This window comes from Amia ocellicauda, assembly GCF_036373705.1.
Source record: "Amia ocellicauda isolate fAmiCal2 chromosome 11 unlocalized genomic scaffold, fAmiCal2.hap1 SUPER_11_unloc_5, whole genome shotgun sequence".
Taxonomy (NCBI): domain Eukaryota; kingdom Metazoa; phylum Chordata; class Actinopteri; order Amiiformes; family Amiidae; genus Amia; species Amia ocellicauda.
The window spans coordinates 489,994-504,874 of record NW_027102663.1 but is presented as its reverse complement, the minus strand read 5'-3'; the positions used below and the strand labels follow the sequence as shown (position 1 = coordinate 504,874).

Here is a 14,881-nt window from a genome sequence, read left to right as displayed (position 1 = left end):
CTTTCCCAGAACCCCCCGCCCTACAGGAAACGCTTAAATCGCTTAAATATTAGCCCTCAACGGGCAAACAAAGCCCTTTTAAAAACATTAAAGTTTGAAAGATCTTACTTACCTCCACAGAATAATCGTTTCTTATTTTTTTTGGCTGGTTTAGCTTTTTGCACCGCTGTGAAGGTAAGAGACATGTTTAACCTTTAACCACACCGCTTTATAAAAAGCTTTAACCTCTTACAGGCTGCAGATATATACTCACAGCTATCAGATACCGGGGCTGACGGCCTTTCAGATTCTTGAAAGGTTACTGTTCTAGTAGGTAAAACGAAACAAGCCCTCGATGTGGAAGGCCTTTCGTTGTCTCGAACCACGTTTCTTAATACTGTTAGACAGGATAATTTTTTAAAATTAACAAAACTGGACTCAAACATCTTACAGAAACGTTATACAAACAAACAGGGGTTTAGTTCTTACCCGGTCGGCAGACAGCCTGTCTAGGGACAACCACTTCTCTTGGTCGATCCTCGGAGACATTAATCACAGGCCTTTCGATAGTATCTGTGTAATTAAAGAGACCGGCATTAATATATATTAAAACGTTTTCATAACTCTAATGAGCCTCTTCAAAACCACACACACCCATACATAAGAACCCATGAGCGCAAACACAAAAATCTTACCGTCGTTGTTCCAGATTATCTCCTCAGCGTTGGGAAATAACTGCTGTTGACTGGCTGAAAAATAATTTTACAGAACTTAAAACAGATGTTATAGCCTTATTTACAATACATGCACACAACACGCTCTGAGTCAATAAAAATAATCTGAAGACTTGCCTAAAAACTCGTTTAAATCGAAGTCGCTGATGTTGTTTCCGGACATTGTTGATCTTTAGTCTTAAATCGAAAGGTCAGTATGAGTCTGTCGAGCTGAAGACCAGACCTTCATACTTATACTGATGGCCACATGCCGGATCTGCTTGTAAGGCATTGTTCTGGTCTGGCCTTTGTGCCGCCCTGTTACCAATTAACATATCAAAACCAACCAATAAAATGACACTGCATCAAATTTCAAATAGAAACCAAGATGGAGACGATCTCTCTCCTCTCTACTCTAAACTTTTATTAGAACCTTTTGGTCTCTCAAAAAAACATTTTTAAGCATCAAGACCTATAGTCAACAACCACTAAGAATATTTCAGGCCTTTATAAGCGCTAAAAAACAACCTGAGCCTAGAAAATAAGCATAAAGATCAAAAATAACTAGCGCTTTTACAGTGATTTTTTTTTTTTTTTTAATAGCGATGCTTTGTTTGGTATTAAACAAGTCACAAACTACTCAGAACAGCGTTTATCCCCGCAAAAGAGATATTTGGGTTTATTTTACAAAGCTTATAAATTATATAGGTTAAAAGTATTCTGAATGTTTTGATACCACACGCCATACCTACTGTTGTCTTCTACACCTTACGGTAGCAACAAATCTAACTACTGCTTTACTTTAACAATAATAATGACGGCGACCACGATGACAACAAGAACAACAACAAGAACAACAACAACAACATCATCAGATTTTAATTAAAAGTGGCTACACCAGCGTTTACAATTTCAACCTGTCTACAGACGGACGCTCTGAGTGCACCGATTTCGGGCACTCCAATGAAGAAAAGCCACCCACCGCCTCCGGGGAACCACGAGGGCAAGCAGGACGAAAAGGGCCGGCCCACAGCAGGCTGTTTCCGCCCGGTTTCGAACCGGGGACCTTTCGCGCGTTAGGCGAACGTGATAACCGCTACACTACGGAAACTGACAACGCGGCGTCTTGCTTCAAACGGTTATCGTTGAAGCCTGCTGGTAAAACGGGCTCAGGAATTTCAGGTCGGCTAGACTGTGAGATGGCGTCTGAAGTGCCGCGAAAGGATGCCATTTTCACAGACCTGTTTGGCATTGCTAAAGGGCACATCAGGACACTTCGGAAACTCTTTCAAAGGCAGGACGCCCTGCGCTCTGACAGTGCCTGCACTTAGCCCAACAAGGTGATGCTGAATGGCTTGTTCAAACGGCTGGTGGTCTTCCGTCACCACCAGACTATCAGAGCTATACTGCGCCTTCAACTACATAAGAGTAACAGCAATGTCGCCGATCCTGCTACGGTCGTATTGTAACAGTAACAACATGTATCGATTTTAAAAGTGTCAGTTCCAGCGCCTCGCAAAGCTACCCTTCTGCGATCGATTGTTCTCAAGGTCAGGATTTCTTGCCACTCCGAGGAAGAGAAAACGACGGCCGGCCTTGGGGCAGGGAGATGAGGACGGGTAACACGGTACTGGCACGCGTGCACCGCGGGTTGTTTCCGCCCGGTTTCGAACCGGGGACCTTTCGCGTGTGAGGCGAACGTGATAGCCACTACACTACGGAAACCAACCCGTCCTAGCGTTTCGAATGGCTTCCATCGAAGCAGGCTGGTAAAACGCGCACAGGCGTTTCCCGTGGGCCAGCCTGTGAGATAATGGTTTCTATTTTCACTGACCTATTTTGCATTGCTCAAAGGCACATCAGGACACTTTGGAAACTCTTTCAAAGGAAGAACGCCCTGAGCTATGACAAGACTTACACTTACCCCAACAAGGTGATGCTCAATGGCTTGTTCAAACAGCTGCTGCTCGTCTTGTGCCACCATCAGACAATCACAGAGCTATTGTGCCTTCTACACCTTACGGTAGCAACAAATCTATCTACTGCTTTACTTTAACAATAATAATGACAGCGACCACGACGACAACAAGAACAACAAGAACAACAGCAAGAACAGCATCATCATCATCATCATCATCAGATTTTAATTAAAAGTGGCTACACCCGCGTTTACAATTTCAACCTGTCGACGGACGGACGCTCTGAGTGCACCGATTTCGGGACACTTAGGAAACTCTTTCAAAGGCAGGTCGCCCTGCGCTCTGACAGTGCCTGCACTTAGCCCAACAAGGTGATGCTGAATGGCTTGTTCAAACGGCTGGTGGTCTTCCGTCACCACCAGACTATCAGAGCTATACTGCGCCTTCAACTACATAAGAGTAGATAGTAGGGTTTTTTGGGCGCGGCCTATTTTGTTATGATGTATGCCCTAAGCTTATTAATATTCCTACGTCGTAATTGGGGGGCGTGATTTTAGGTAGAGTTATTTCCTTAATTATTCCTACGTCATATCCGTCAGAAAGTGTACACCCATAAAACCCTGAACAACAAGGCCACCCATAAATACCCCCACCCCTCTGAAGGCAATGCCCCGAAACTCTCCTCTCTATTTAAGAACCCGCGCTGCTTTTAGGCAATACCTCTTTAATTCTCAGCATCAGAAACATCCCGCTTCTTCAACATGTCCAGCGACATCAACATGAAACCCCGCAAGAAACAATCCCGGGCAAGGGTTCCTGTACTCACCAATTTAAAGATTGAACGCTCCGGGGTGTTGTTCTGGGGGGCTCGACGGGGTTACCGCTTTAAAAGGGATCCCAGCTATGTTGGAGTGGAGCTTTTTGCTTTGGGAGAGAAGGAGGGTACGTTGGAATCTTTTGAGACGGTAATTGAGATCTGGGGCTTGTGGATAAGACTCTAGATGGCTTGCAAGAGGGTCCAAGAGAATGCAAAATTGAGTCTCCGACTCAGGGTTTTGAAAGGTGGTGAATGGGAAAGCTTGCAGAACTATGGTAGAGTGGTGAAGAGTCTATCTCTAACTACAGATCGTAAGGTTTTGTTTAGCAGTACCCTGATTACAAACCCTATTGAAGGGGGTGTGGAGGATCCAGAAAAACAGGTTACTGAAATTATGTTTGACGCCGCCTGACGGCTCAGGGGCTACTCTCTTCTAAGAGGGCGGTGTGTCGTGACGTAGTGAAGAGATAGGATAAAAGGCGCAACAATTCATTCATGGTTTAAAATTATAGAGAATGTCTTACCCGAAAGCTGCGGACGTCGACAGGCTCTACAGGCCTCATCAAACCCGGGATCACCCCTGGTTCTATTCCCCAGATTTTGTATATACTCCGGAACCCTCTGACTGCGGTTACCCTCCAAGACCTCAGACCCCGGTCCCTCAGGACGAAACAACATGCGGTGCGATAGATGTCCAAATGAGTCTCGGGGATCCCCAGCCTCTGGAGCTCATGGAGGGCCTCGATTTTGCCGAACTGTCTACCGTCTGTGCGTCTCAGGAGGGGGTCAGTCCAATGGATGTAGAAACACCCCACAAACCACCAGGCGACCCAATGAGCATCGGACTGTCCCGGGGGCGTGATGAATACGCAGGATTTATGCCCGGGGTATGTGACCAAGTAAGCAGAGTAGTTAAAAGCACCCTGGTGTATATTCTGAGTGCTCTCATCGACCGAGCTCTGAAAGAAGTCTGTCGGGGGTGTGAAGTGAATCACCCCAGTCAGTTGAGACACAGTTGTTTGTTTGAACCAGACCGTTACTATTTCCTGTTCTATTTCAACGTGTTTTACAGAAGACTCAACAAACCGTGGCTGAAACCGGCACTAATCAAGGCGCTGTCTTACTCCCACATACATGTCACTGCGGGACAAGTCCAGAAAATCATAGATGAGATTTTGCTGGAGCTGAAAAAGGAGCCGTTTATAATAGAGAAACTTGGGCAGCTGCTCAATGACCTGGATGAGCCGAGTAGAAAAACCGCTGGCAAGCTAAAAGCTTATTTCTTCCGTAAAGAAGTTAAAGCTGGGGGCAGCGACGAAGAATTCGACATCTACGCCACTGATTCAGACTCTGACCTGAACTAAGGGACTTTGAACATGGGGAATGTTCTGGACTGCTTCTGCAACTGGTTCTGTCATCAACAGCTAACCATGCAGCTAACCTGAGAGCGCTATTACACCATGTGCTTGACAGAAAAGTAGCCAACGCGAGCCTTTTCTCTACAGATTTAACCATCGATGAGGATCAACTTTCAAACCTGGAAAAGTTAATGGCTGCTGTAACAAAGACCGGAGGGTACGAACACTGGGATGAAGCGCTCAAGGGGGCCAAGAATGATATTAGGCCATTTCATCAACATCTGTATGACCTTTTACTGAGCATGTTTAATACACCTCTGTTTACTTTTAAAATAGGTCATATTGTTGTTTTATTTACATATGTAACTGAGGTGTGTGCCTACAAGATAAAGAAACAGGTATATTTGTTGATATAGATCAAGTAACCAATCATCTGATTTCTTTTTGTCTGGACCGTAGAAAAAATTGTTGTGTATGTTATACTTTTCTCAAATGTCTAAAAAGGGGTATCTGCTCTCCTGAAGTTGAATAAAAAACCTTGTATAAAAACTTTGCGCATAGTGTGGGTCTGTGTGGTTATTTGACAGAATGACTCGGCAAGCTCCCCAAATGCAGGAACTATACTACAACCCAGCCAAGATTGGGGGTTTGGCGGGTAAGAAGGGTTTTCAAAGAGGATTCGCTGAGGCCGGAGTGAAGGTTAATGATGTGGTTGTTTCAGAATGGTTACGGGAACAAGACGCCTATACCTTACATAAACCTCTCAGGATTAACTTTAAAAGAAACCGCGTATATGCAACTGACATAGACTCACAATGGCAAATGGATCTAGTCGATATGTCAAATTTATCAAAACATAATAATGGTCACAAATTGATGTTGATGTGTATCGATGTGTTATCAAAATATGCCTGGGCTCGCATTCTACATAATAAAACAGGTCGGGCGGTGACAAGGGCCTTTGAGGATATATTGTCCCAGGGTCGATGTCCTAAAAAACTGCAGACTGATAAAGGAAAAGAGTTTCTCAACAGAGAATTTCAGAATCTACTGAAGAGACACAAAATATATCATTTCACCACCGGTAATGAGCTTAAGGCATCGGTAGTGGAGAGGTTTAACCGCACCATAAAGACCAAAATCTGGAGATATTTTACAGCGGTCAACACGTTCAAGTATTTTGATAAAGTTCAGGATTTTATCGATGCTTACAACCAAGGGTATCACACCAGTATTAAAATGAAGCCTATAGATGTTGATCAAAGTAATTCTTTTAAGGTCTATATAGAATTATACGGACCATTTATTAAGAAGGGAAAAACTACTTATAAGTTCAACATCGGTGATGTGGTTCGCGTTTCAAAGCTAAGGAGTACTTTTGCCAAAGGTTATGAACAAACATTTTCTGACGAATATTTTACAGTTACCGAACAGTTGGCTAGAGACCCCCCCGTGTACCGGTTAAAAGACTATGACGGGGAGGATATAGAAGGAACGTTTTACGAAGCCGAGTTACAAAAAATGATTGTGGGTAAAGACAGTGTATACAGAGTTGAAAAGATATTAGCTGAAAAAACCCAGAACCGGAAAAAATATGTGTTGGTGAAATGGCTTGGATGGCCTGAAAAGTTCAATAGTTGGGTCCCGGAACAACAGGTTTGCGATATTCAATCCTTATAACAACATGCCTGCGGGTGTGTTGGGGGCATTACTTTCGATACTCAAGATGGAATCAAGAGGCTTCTACGTGACTCTACCCAGTAACGCCTCTCTCGATATATACCCTAAAAATGAAATATCCAGTTACACGGTACAATTTGGAAAATCTATAGATCTAAGGGGGTCGTGGGAAGTGGGGTTGGCGGAAATACAGTATCCTTACACTTGGGCTGTTTTACAAGATAAGGATGCCACCTTCGCCATTTTTGATGATGTTAAAATCAATGGACATTCACGATACAAGGAGGTTATTATGACAATGTGGATAAAATATTAGATGAGATTCATAAACAGTTCTCAGAAGGCACCCCCAACATCAAGCTATATTACAACCCTATTAAAAACAGAGTGTACAAGGTGTCAAAACCAGGTATTAGCATTCAAACCAGCGGCCAACTGGGGCGTATATTAGGGTTCTATTCTGACACAGAGAGCAGGTTCTCAGAAGTGGTGGGGCGGCTTTTACACTCTTTATGTGTATACGGATATCATAACCCACCAGAGGGTCGGGGATAGTTATGTCCCCCTTTTGAGAAATGTACTTATTAAAGGTAAAAGCAATGACATGGTCACAATTACTTATGACAAGCCACACTACGTACCAGTCTCAAAGACCCACTTTGACAACATCACGATCGAAGTAAAATCGGATCAGAATATCAACGTACCCTTCCGCTTCGGTAAAGTTATTGTCAAACTACATTTTCGACCCCTGAAACAGTGTGTACATTATTAAAATGGCTACCTCGAGGGGTTATGTAGATCCTAGCGCCTATGTGGATTATTACAAGATGCAAGCCGGGAACGGCTTGCCCGGTATTGTAGGAGCCCCCACAATGTATGGCGCCGGTCTAGGAGGACTCTTTCGTGGTCTCTTTAGAATGGCCGTACCCCTGCTTAAGAGAGGCTTTGCTATAGCCAGACCCCACTTGAAATCAGCGGCTAAAAATATTGTTAGTGACGTGTTCACCAATGTTATGAACCGGGCAGCTAGCCATGAGCATCAGGAAGGTTCGGGTCTCATGGTAATGGCGAGGAGGGGGGTAAAAGAAGAAACAGCATGTGTCCACCAGGGGGCGACGAAGATCCGTGGCTAACAAAAAACGAAGAATCTCTCATTCTCCAACATATCGTGGAAATTTCAGACACGGCCCCTCTGGAGTTTTTTATAGCTGGCAATGGCGAGGATTATATTGATTTGAATAACACATTTATTTTAATGAACTGTAAAGTGACTGATGAGGATGGCGATGCAATCGAGAAGACGGCCAACGCTGGGGTCATCAATTACCCGGTGGCCACCATGTTTTCACAGGTGGATGTGACCCTGGGAGATCGGCTCATTAGTCAAAGCAGCAATACTTACCCCTATAGAGCCATGATGGAGTGTATCCTTAATTATAGTGAGGAGACCCTAAGCAAACAGTTCAGCCCCGGCCTTTTCTTCAAAGACATCCCGGAAGCTATGGACGACAAGGATCCAGAGGGACTCAATAAGGGTTTGCAAAAAAGAACGGCCTCTTCAACAGAAGGGAGGACCTTTGAGCTAATGGGGCATATCCATGCAGACATATTTTTCCAAGAAAAACTCATGCTCAACGGGGTAGACATTAAAATTAAAATGATCCGTAGTAAAAGTGCTTTTTGTCTGATGACACCTGATACTGAAAAATATATACTGACCATATTATCGGCCTCGCAGTTTGTGAAAAAAGTGTCCGTCTCCCCGGCGGTTAAACTAGGACACACGCAGGCGTTAATGACGGCAAACGCCAAGTACCCGATCGAAAGAGTCTACATGAAAGTCCACAGTATCCCCGCAGGGACACGGGTGATGAACCAGGAAAATCTGTTTCTAGGACAGCTCCCAAAACAGGTTATTATAGGTCTCGTGGATAATGATGCATTTACCGGGGTTTACAACAAGAACCCCTTTAACTTTAAACATTATAACGCGGAATTTATAGCGTTGTACGTCGATGGTGTGCAGGTTCCATCCAGACCTTTTCAACCTGACTTTGAAAATGGCAATGCGGTTCGTGAATATTACAGTCTAGTACTGGCTACGGGTCGCCATCTCAAGGATCAAACTCTGCTGATCGATCGCCGGGAATACTGCAGCGGTTACACCCTGTACGGTTTCAACCTGACCCCTGATGAAGAGTGTGGACAACATTTTTCACTGATGAAGACGGGCAATATGCGTTTGGAGATGCGTTTCAAGCAGCCTCTACCACGCACTGTAAATATGGTCGTGTATGCTGTGTTTGACAACATTATTGAGGTGAATCAGAGGAGAAACGTTCCGTATGATTATTATTAAAATGAACACCAGAGAGCTCAACCACATCATGAATGCCCTGGCCGGCTCACGGAAACTGTTTCAAGGAGTCAACGCCTGCGATCAGCTGCCTAAATTTAAGATCAAGAATTTACCTGCAATGTACATAATCAACACACACCCTAAAAACATGCCCGGAGAACATTGGCTGGCTATTTATCTAAGGGAGGACCACCGTGGTGAATTTTTTGATTCCTATGCAAACCCCCCGGATTTCAGACCTTTCCCTCGGAAGATCAATAACTTTCTGCTCAACAACTGTCAAGAAACCATTTACAGCGGTCGTCAAGTACAAAGTCTTCAGACCTTCACTTGTGGTCAACACTGTGTGTTTTTCTTATATCATAGATCTAAAGGAAGGTCATACCCCGATATTATGGCCTTGTACAGTGAGGATTTAGGCCAAAATGATAAAAAAGTGGCAGAGTTTGTCAGTACACTGTGGACCCCCCCTTATAACACAATGACTTACGACCCTAGACAGCCATGTATACAGATGGGGTGTTCTTGTGAGGATTTTAAAAGATGTCATGCGTGTTAAGGTGAAAAAATAATGAAAACAGCCTTTGAATCATTAGTTTTGTTTTTATTCAAAACAATTCTAATACAAAGCAGGGGTTATGTTATAAATAAATGTACAACATTTGAAAATAAAAAAAATAAAATAAAAAATTCTTTGTCGGGTCATTATTTACAGGGGAGACAAATAAAAACATGAGATTAATAAGCTTCCCAACGATGGATAGATCCTGAGGATGGTCGCTCAGCACGGTCAGAGTAATGAGATATCGGAGTCAGATCAGGCTCCACCTCTTTACACAGATGGATTTTTTGTCGCGTTTCCTGGTTAGGAACTGTGGATTGGGGCATGTTCAGACAGGCCATCGCCTGTAGGAAAGCATTCCAGCCTACAGGTCGGCGACTATCGGGTACCTTATTAGTGCTAGTGACACTCTTCAACAAATCAAACGTGTGAACCTTTGATCAGTTGTCCTTTAAAAACAAATTCACCCTGTTCATTCCAAGCCGTTACCCGCGGTTTCTGAACCATTTTGTGCAGGATATATTGTGCATGTCTTTTGCTTCTGGCCGGCATGTTTCTCAAAACATCCGTTACAACATCTCCCTCTGAACTCTCAACAGGTTCGGTCACCGCAACATCTTTATCAACCGTACCCCCCGCATCAGCCCCAGAACCATTTTCTTGAGAGGCCATGGTTAAAGTTAAAATGTTTTGATCTTTTTCACCCTGTCTAACCAGACGGAGGTAGCGCTGTAACGTGTTGGTATACAACTGGGCTTTGGAATACTGATTTAAATCGGCCCTGGCCTGTATAGCATTCATTTCAGAGTCCAGGTTGTTTTCGGCCGTTTGTCTAATGGGCTCTGGCCCGACAACATTTTTTCTCAGTTTCTCAAGCTGCTCCTGAGGGATCAAAAACATTTTCTGAGCATATTCCATTATTAACCCACTCTGGAAGCTAGAAGACTGGTTAGGAAAGGCACGGCTATGCTCAACAGCGGTCCTATAAAACCCCCGGTTTGATTAATCTTCTTTCTTTTTCTTTTAATAGAATACTTCTTATTAGCGATGATCTTGATAACCGCTTTTTGTTTTTTGAGTTTAGAATGTTGAGAAGGGGTTAGGGGTATATTACCGCGTAAGATGTTAAAAGCTATTTCACACAGGGTCTCGATCAAATCCGAGGGGGCCCCTGCCAGCACAGCTTTCCTATGGCGCGGGCTCCCCTCAAATAACATTTGCAAAAGTGGCAGATTTCTTTTAATCCGAACAGACATTCTTATTTATTTCCTTTTCTTTAGCACATACACTGCCGGCCAATCGGGCGGGCACAAACCTGTTCTGAGGCGAAAGTCTTCTGGGGTTTGTGCTTTTAAGTCTGCAATCAAGTACCCGTAGGGTTTTTTGGTGGCATCCTCAAATGCCTCCAAAAAGAACTTGGTCTGGTTAGGGTACATTTGACGAGCCAAGACGGTGACTTGTAGTTTATCTCTGGGGTTTTTAAAAATAATTATATAATTGGCATTTAAATTAATAGTGCGGCTTTTTTTACCTTGAAAAAATAGATTTTGAACTAAATAAAGAATACTTAAATTCCTATGATGAGTGTACTTTGTGAAAGCTTTTTCCACTTCACTGTTGTCACCGGCCTGCTCCATCAGGTCATCAAGGATCACTAGATTAGTTTGACCGGGCGGGAACAAGTCATCGTCACACAACGAGGCGGGGAGACCTTGCACAAATTTCAGATTATTTTTTTTCGAAGCCAAATCATCGTAGAGAGGTTGCCAGCAAGAGTAACACCACACTATGTTGTCAAGAGCTTGGGACTTGGTTGCGTCCACATCTTCTATGATGTTCTTTATAAGATAGCTCTTCCCCGAATTGGAGGGACCAGCTATAATACAGGAGAAAGGGTGTTGAAGTCTGTTATCAAAACCACCGCTAATATCCATAAGGCAGAGTGGTATAATCAGTCTTCAACACTCTTTTATTGTACACCACCCTGAACCGTTTGTTTAGTGATCTATTTTCCAACGTGTACCCCTTTTTATTGCGATAGATCTGATTTCCGGCTGTAATAATCTCACGAGGAGGCGCGTCTTTCTCGGTTACAAAACTTTCTACCAGGGTCTTCAGAGACTTGATGTTAATGAGCTTGTTGTTACAATGGTTCAGAGTGAAACCCTTAACTTTCATACAGGTCTTACCCGCAGCCGTTCTGTATGCGTCTTAGGACCCCCTGAAACAAACTCCACTATGTGGTCCTGAGGATCTAGTTCGCTCGTTAACTCCCCAAGGTAGTCCCCGAGGGGAGGGACCCAATCCCCTGGCCTGGTGACAAAGATTACAGAGTCAGTATCATGATAGAGCGTGCGTTCCTGCAACTGATCCATTAAGTTGTACAGTTCAAGCCGGGCGTAAGCCGTGGTAAAAACCGCTATGAAAACATTAACGTTCCCCTGTTTGGTGGGGAAATCTTTAGGGGCCCTCCACTGGACCTGTGCCACGTGGTCATTTAAGAATTGAAAGTGTGATACTGCATGTTGTTTGGAAAACATAAATTCTATAAACTGTTCAGGGGTTTTAATCAAGGTTGTGTTTAGACGGTAATTTCTTTCCCCAAACTTACCCCACAGACTGTTTAAAATCAGTTTGGACATTTGTCTCTTGGCGGGGTTTACAGTTATGTTCCTGCAATTTGGTGATGTCTGAAAAGGCAACCATCTGTTGAGAGTTTAAGCCGGCCCTCTGATGAAGCATTAAAGCCTCTTGCAGAGCTTGGGGTTCAGGTATGTCGGGGGTGAGTAGTTTTATTAAACTGTAAGCAAAACAGAGCTTATTGTCCCCACTGGAACTCACCACTAATTGCCTGAGCTTGGTCCTAATTATGTCGTTCTTCAAGCATTTCGACAGTCTTCTAAGCGCCCCACCCTCAGGGTTACGAACCACATTCATTACCAGAGACAGACTTTCATCAGCTAAGATGGCTGCGTTTCTTTGCAATAACGCTTCGATTTTAGCCAGACATCTAAATTATCTCCACTCAGCATTACAGATAGGTTGCTAAACAAATCATCCCCTCTGAGTTCTAACTGTACAACATCTCGAGGTCTGACCCTTTCAGCAACCTGTTCAAGCATTTTCTGCAAGGCCTCGTGTATGTTGACAAATATTTCTGCATAATTGTCACAATTTAAAAGTTCTGCAAAATTAAAACGCTGAATCATTTCAAAATTGTTATAGGCCGGTCTATCTATAATCACGGGATCACTGGTACTCTTGGACACATCATCATTTTGAACAAAGCCTTCACCCCCTACATTCTCACAGAGCATGTCCTCCACAGCCTTATCAGTCTCAGAACCCTCCACATTCCGAACACCCCCACTGCTGACATCTACAAAACCCCCTTTTTGAGGAGGCTCATTGAAAGCCTGTAAAAGTCCTTCAAAGATATCCAACCGGTTAATGTCAAGACCCTCCTCTATAGTGATGGCTGCTTCTGCCGCCATCCTGTGTTCTAATTGTTTCAAATCATTTATAATAGGGGCAGAATTTGGTCGGGGTAGCTCCTCCAAAGACTCCACCATTTCAAACAAATCGGGGTGAACTAGGGGGTGAACCTCTATAAGCGCTACCGGTGGGAGGTGGTTATTTAGATCATTGACCATCTGTAACAGGTCGGGGTTCACCGGTAAGTCTGTTAATTCACATTCTATCGGTGGTAATTGGGGGTTATTTAAATCATTTATCATTTGTAATAGTTCCAGGTTCATTGGGACATCAGAGGAGTTCACAACAGGGCCGGGGATGTTCTCTCGGGAAGGTCTTTTTGGGGCCCTAGCTTGTTCATAATCCTTTAGTTTGTGAGTTCTTTTACCAAGTCAGGACATTTTTTAATTTATTTTTTATTTTTCCAACAACCCACAATAGTAAGGCGTTTTGTGTCTATTAAAACATTAAATACGGTACAATTCGTTAGTAAGGGTATTAATAAGGGTGTTTTGGCTCTCTATCACCAGGTTTTGCCCCACTAACACAAGTCTTTGATTTTGTAACAAAGTATGTAGCAACTCATGCCGACCTTCAGGAAGTAGCTCCGGGGGCTGGTGGCCTGGCTCAGCTTCAAAGGATGGTCGCTCCGGTAAATCTCGGTCGAAGGAGGCAAGGAGCGAGTGTATACTCATGGACGGAGACCAAGAAGGCCTTTGCGGTGACACCCTGGCCAAGCGCGGGGTTACTGTTCCGCGTTTCGGTAGCCAAGAAACGGGTCTGGGGGGACGATGTTGAAACTAGGCCGTCGTTGGGTGGTGTGTCAGCCCTGACTGACGGCGACCCCTGAGGTTGTTGGATGCCTGTATTTGTTCCGCCCGACAATGCGGCGGGCTGAATCTGGGGTGTTGAATTACCCCCAGAAGGCTGTGGCCTGAGTAGATGTTGGGGGGTCTCCAAGACCACCGTGGGGGATCCTCTCGGTGATCTCACCGGGAAAGATGTTTGATCCCACTTAGACGGGGTAATTGTCCTCAATAGCTCATTCACAGAATGACTATCCCAAGAGTCTTGGGAAGAATAAAAATATACATTACATTTACATCTTTAAACGGCGACAGAAATCAAACTTAAAACAACATGTCCAGGACATTCAAAACCTTTAGCTTTTTTAGACCTTTGAAAATAGCCTTAGACATTCACTACAACGCCTTATTATTTACAGACAATATATTTATTAGGACTTGATAATAAATTTAAAACAGAGAAGCCGCTGTAAATAAACTGTTTCTTAAATGTTTCTTTAAAAACTGTAATATTGTTAATAAAACACACACACACACAACAACATTTCATTTTTAAACGAACCTTCCAAGTGTAAACGCTTCCTGATCCCGGGACTTCCTGTTTCACAAACGTTTTCACGATCTGTTTAAATATTAAATACAATGAACACCTTCAAGCCTTTTCCTACAACCACTTTAAAACAGAAGTATAATAGCGGGAGATAAGCCAAACATCTTACTAAACCCTTTCGGACGGCTTTACTTCCTAACCAGACGGTACGGCAATCGGTCATTTCTAAACACGTTCCCCAGAAACAAGCATAGACCTGTCCGGACTTCTAAAGATCTTTCCCAGAACCCCCCGCCCTACAGGAAACGGTCACCCATCGCTTAAATATTAGCCCTCAACGGGCAAACAAAGCCCTTTTAAAAACATTAAAGTTTGAAAGATCTTACTTACCTCCACAGAATAATCGTTTCTTATGTTTTTCGGCTGGTTTAGCTTTTTGCACCGCTGTGAAGGTAAGAGACATGTTTAACCTTTAACCACACCGCTTTATAAAAAGCTTTAACCTCTTACAGGCTGCAGATATATACTCACAGCTATCAGATACCGGGGCTGACGGCCTTTCAGATTCTTGAAAGGTTACGGTTCTCGAAGGTAAAACGAAACAAGCCCTCGATGTGGAAGGCCTTTCGTTGTCTCGAACCACGTTTCTTAATACTGTTAG

General features: G+C 43.7%; 2 non-coding genes across 2 annotated transcripts; both read right to left on the bottom strand.

The window, feature by feature from the left end:
* Positions 1–1,730: 1,730 nt before the first annotated feature.
* Positions 1,731–1,803, bottom strand: trnav-aac (transfer RNA valine (anticodon AAC)). Its single transcript has one exon. It is a non-coding gene; the product is annotated as a tRNA-Val (tRNA).
* A 541-nt stretch (positions 1,804–2,344) lies between these two features.
* On the bottom strand, positions 2,345–2,417 carry trnav-cac (transfer RNA valine (anticodon CAC)). The gene has a single exon. It is a non-coding gene; the product is annotated as a tRNA-Val (tRNA).
* Positions 2,418–14,881: the final 12,464 nt, after the last annotated feature.